This window comes from Arachis hypogaea, chromosome 2 (genome assembly GCF_003086295.3).
Source record: "Arachis hypogaea cultivar Tifrunner chromosome 2, arahy.Tifrunner.gnm2.J5K5, whole genome shotgun sequence".
Classification (NCBI taxonomy): domain Eukaryota; kingdom Viridiplantae; phylum Streptophyta; class Magnoliopsida; order Fabales; family Fabaceae; genus Arachis; species Arachis hypogaea.
Window position 1 is genome coordinate 52,250,757 of NC_092037.1, and position 5,324 is coordinate 52,256,080.

The following is a 5,324-nucleotide window of genomic DNA, read 5'->3' on the forward strand; positions in this document are numbered from 1 at the left end:
AACCGATTTTCTGTTTTTAACTAAAACAGACCAGGTAACCCTATAATGTCATTCAAGCATTTTATAATACTAATATAATGATAATATTATACTATTATCTTTCTTCTCTCATGAATCGAGTCCGGTTCGTCAAACTGAGCCTATTTACGAAAACTAGAATCAAAACTCCTAACCGATATGGTTCAAAAACTAGGTTCTCCGTGGCCGCGTTGTCGAGCTTGCCTCAAAAGAGGTTTTGGCTTAAAGATGTCATAATGACAATAAGGATTGAGATGCTTGATGATATAACAGAGGTGTTCCCTTTACTGATCTTCTGGAGAAATTCGTACTTTCAGAAAAGATCTCGCGTACTCGAAAATCAGGGTTGTTACACTTGATGAGGGCACTGCATTCTTTGTTCATTATTACAGTTTGTCCTCCCTTCAAAACTCTTTTCTTGCTCAGCAATTCCTTCAAATACTTGATATGTGTAGGCATCTGCTGGAGAATCTCAAGAAAGGGAATATTGATATGGAGAGACTTAAATGTCTCTAAAAACCTTGAATATGTTTTCCCTTTTTCACCTCCTCCTAACCTCTGAGGAAATGGTGCTCTTGGTTGGTAAGTTTCCAGCATGCCTTCATTTTGCAGTTCCTTGGCTTGCTCAGTTTCACTTTCCTGCTTAGCTTCTTCCACACCTTCCTTCAAGATTTCTGGCTCCTGTTCTGAGGGTCTGATTCCTTCTTCTTCTGAGACTTCCTTCAATATGGTGATGGCCTTGCATTCTTCCCATCTCACTTCCTTTTGTTCCCCTTTAGGATTCTTTTCTGTGTCCCTAGGGAACACTGCAGTTGACTTGGGGGCCTGTTGAGATAGCTCTCCTACTCGAGACTCCATCCACTTGAGTTTTTCACCATGGTTCCTTAAGGTAGATCTCACATCATCCCTAAAGCTTTTCAACTCACTTATGTCCTGACCCATGTTTGCAAGCATTCCTTCTATCCTGTTTAATTGATCTTGAAATTGTTGGTTCGGATTAGGTTGGGCAGGTTGATTATTTTGGCCATGATATGGTGGTTGGGAGTAAGTGTTTTGTGTGGCTTGGTATGATCTTTGGTTGGAGTTTTGGTATGTGGAATTGTTATGTTGGTTGGGGTTGTAAGGTTTGTGGTTTTGTGGTTGGGTTTGCTGGTTTCCCCACCCAAAGTTTGGGTGGTTTTTCCAGCCTGGGTTGTAAGTGTTGGAATGTGGATCATATGGTTGTCTTTGTTGATTTCCCACATAGTTGGCCTCTTCCCAATCACCTCCTTCAATGCTTACTTCCTCTTGATCTTGTGTGTGTATTGCAGCCACTTGCTTTGTGTCTAATTTCCTGGTGAGCTCTGCTAGTTGCTTGGCAAACACCTTGTTTTGGGCTAGAATTGTATCAACATGGTTCAGCTCCATGACTCCCTTAGTGTTGTGCCTCTCTGAAGCATAGTAGTACTCATTCTCAGCCACTGTCTCAATCACTTCAATGGCTTCTTCCACAGTCTTTTTTCTGTTCAATGAACCTCCTGATGAATGGTCTACAGCCTTCCTTGATTCATAAGAAAGTCCATCATAGAAAATATGCAATTGCACCTAGTCATGGAACATGTCTGGTGGGCATTTCCTTGTCAATTCTTTGAACCTTTCCCATGCCTCGTAGAGGGTTTCACCATCCTGTTGTCTAAAAGTTTGAACCTCAGATCGAAGCCTATTGACCTTTTGTGGGGGGTAGAAACGTGCCAGAAATTTGCTTTCCACCTCATCCCAGGTTGTTAGGCTCCCCCTTGGGAATGATTCTAACCACTTAGCTGCCTTGTCCCTAAGTGAAAATGGGAATAAGAGCAGTTTATCAGCATCTTCATGGACTCCATTGGACTTCACAGTGTCGCAAATTCTCAGGAATTTTGTGAGATGTTGGTTTGGGTCTTCATTAGCACGCCCACCAAATGAACAATGATCTTCCACCAATGATATTAGCTGTGGTTTGAGTTCAAAATTGTTGGCCTGAATGGGTGGTTTCTGACTGCTGCTACCACAATTCCCAGAGGTTAGGTTTATGTATGAACCAAGAACCCTCCTCTCAGGAATGGCATTGTTTCCATCGGCCCTCTCATGGTTGTGAACTTCTCTATCCATGTTGAGATATAGAGCTTCCTCAAAATTGTCCTCAGACTCTCCTTCAGATTCTTCTTCTCTCAGTATTCTCTTCCCTCTTGCTTCCCTTCTAAGTTTATGAAGGGTCCTCTCTGGTTCGGTATATAGAGGAGTTGTTGTTTCTCCTCTCCTACCTGTCATACAAGAACACACCACAAGCAACAAACAAGTGGAATACTCTTGGTTAATGGAAGAGTATGGTTAGAGCAGTTGAGGAATTAATTCAAATAGTTAGTGGGTCAGTGAGTTAGTTGCTTGAAATGAAAGGCATAAGAAAGAAAAAGCAATTAACAGAGTGCAGAAATTAAAATTCAACAAGTAACTTGAACTAAATTATCATAACACCAAAAAAAAATGCTCAATCTAGTTCACTTCTAATTTGAGAATTGTCAATCGAAAACCAATCCCCGGCAACGGTGCCATAAACATGATCTAGCCATAAACTTAATAGCTACGATTTAGGAAATTGCACAATCGGCAAAAATTCCTTCCGGCAAGTGCACCGGTTATCGTCAAGTAAAAACTCACAATAGAGTGAGGTCGAATCCCACAAGGATTGGTTGAATGAGCAATTCGGATTAGAAGTTTGTTCTAGTTGAGCGGAATCAAGATTTAGATGAGAATTGTGGAATCTTAAATTGCATGAATTAAAGAGCGAGAAGTTAAAGTGCTGGAATTAAAAAGGGATGGGGGTGTTTGCATGAAATTAAATTGCAGAATGTAAAGAGAAAGTGTAGATCAGAAATGGGGAGTTCATTGGGTGTTAGGAGATATTGAGATCTCCGAATCAAAACATTTTTATCTCTTCCTCAACCAATGCATTCATTGAATTTTTGCTTGGCAATCTTATATGATTGGATCCCAATCCCTTGGCTCACCAATTCTCTCTAAAAACAAACAAATTCCCAATCCCTTGGTTTAAATGTTCATAAGAAGAGATGATGCTCGATCACTGATTATACCACACAGTTTCATGAACCACAATTTGGTAGGATTACATGTCACAATATCCATCCAAACCCCAATCCAATTCACTGTGAGAAAGCTTCTCTAGCATGAATCCTCCATTCCTTTCCCAAGGTTCCGAAGGATTCCAATTATGGGTAGTTTCTTTCCCAAGACAACTACCCAATGGAATTAGATCGAGAAGCTTTCTAACAAAATTCAAGAGAAAAGATTGAAGAAGAAGATAAAAACTGTTATTGATTCATTGAATTACAATAGAGCTCCCTAACCCAATGAAAGGGGTTTAGTGAGTCATAGCTCCGAATTCAAAACTAGAAAAATTGATGAAAAGTTCTCCAAGTGTCAAAAAAAAGGTTCTAACTAACTTAAATTCTATCCTATTTATACACTTTCTAAATTGAGCTTCTGTTGTGTTTCTTGGGCTTTGAGGCCTTTCCTTGATTTCCTTTTGCCTTGGGTTTATGGTCCATAATCCTGATGAGGCTGCTGATCCAATTCTGTAACATTCATTGAGCAAACTTAGTGATAAACAAGTAATGACACATGACTCAACAAATTGAAATTCCAGACTCATCAATTCTTCAGGACCAATCCCATAAACCATGATATTCAATTGGGTTTCATACCATAATACGTTTAAGTTAATATTTGTGCTCAAATGCTAACTTAAACTGCCATATTCTTGGCCCAAAAACCCTTTCAAAAAGTGGCGTTTAAGTTGCAGTTTAAGCTTAAACTGCAACTTAAACGTTGGGCACTCCTGGAGGTAGTATAATTCAAGCACGTTTAAGCTTCAGTTTAAGGTTAAACTGAAGCTTAAACTTGGAAATGGAAGAAAGCAACTATGAAGTATGGGATGGTCGAACACGTTTAAGCTTCAGTTTAAGGTTAAACTGAAGCTTAAACGTGGAAATGAAGAAAGCAACCCTGGAGGCAATTTGTGGTCGAACACGTTTAAGCTCCAGTTTAAGGTTAAACTGGAGCTTAAACGTGGGAATGAAGAAGGTAGCCCAGGAGTGTGAATGTCGAACACGTTTAAGCTCCAGTTTAAGCTTAAACTGGAGCTTAAACGTGGAAATGGCTTCCTGGTGCATAATGTGGGTCGAACACGTTTAACCTCCAGTTTAAGGTTAAACTGGAGGTTAAACGCCAGTTTCAGCATTTCTCAACTTCCATGATTCTGGCGTTTAACTTCCAGTTTAACCTTAAACTGGAGGTTAAATGCCACTTTCAGCATTATATGGCTTGGCAGTTTAAGTTCCAGTTTAAGCTTAAACTGGAACTTAAACTCCATATGTGATCTTCAAGCTTCCTTTATTGATTTTGTTGCTTCCTTGCCTAGCCTCTTCTTCCCTGAAATCATCCAAACAATTTCATCAAAGTCTTGCAAAATTTCATGAGAAATCTTCCATTCATATCATTCAAGTATTATAACTAAAAACTCATGGAATTTGCATCAAAATTATACTGTTTGGATAATTCATTACTTTGTTGTTCATTTAACCATTCTTGGTTACTTTAAGCTCAAGAAAATGCATAAAACAACTAAAACTAACAGAAAAATGCTAGTGAAACTAGCCTAAGATGCCTTGGCATCAGGTGCCGATCAAGTAATTCGAAGGTGCATACCACAATCCGAGAATCAAGCTATCTTGGAGGCTTGCCACTCTTCCGATTTGGTCCTCAAAGGACGGCTCGGAAAGTCTTGGATTGTGGTTTTTGGTGGCCTACTCTTTTCAAAGATGCTTCTCTATATTGCAAATCTTGTCTACCATGCCTTAGATTTGGAAATATCTCCAAAAAAGGATGAAATACTCCCAACAAACTATGTTATTTTGTGAGATTTTTTATGTTTCGGGTATTGACTTTATGGGGCCCTTCCCAAATTCTAATGGTTTCATGTATATTCTTCTAGCCGTTGACTATGTTTTCAAGTGGGTTGAGGCAATCCCCACTAGAACCGATGATGCTAATCTAGTGCTCTCTTTTGTTCGGAATAATATTATATGCCGCTTTGGATCACCACGCGCAATCGTGAGTGATCAAGGCTCGCACTTATACAACAAAAGAATGGCAGGGTTATTGAAGAAGTATGGCATCATCCATAAAGTGGCCACGGCATACCATCCTCAAATAAACGGCCAAGTCGAGGTCTCCAATCGAGAAATCAATCGCATATTGGAAAAGGTTGTGAA

At 39.6% G+C, this 5,324-nt stretch overlaps 1 non-coding gene across 1 annotated transcript; it reads left to right on the top strand.

Moving 5' to 3' along the window:
* Window positions 1-1,615: 1,615 nt before the first annotated feature.
* LOC112765345 (small nucleolar RNA R71) lies at window positions 1,616-1,719 on the top strand. Its single transcript, XR_003183662.1, has one exon. It is a non-coding gene; the product is annotated as a small nucleolar RNA R71 (small nucleolar RNA).
* Window positions 1,720-5,324: the final 3,605 nt, after the last annotated feature.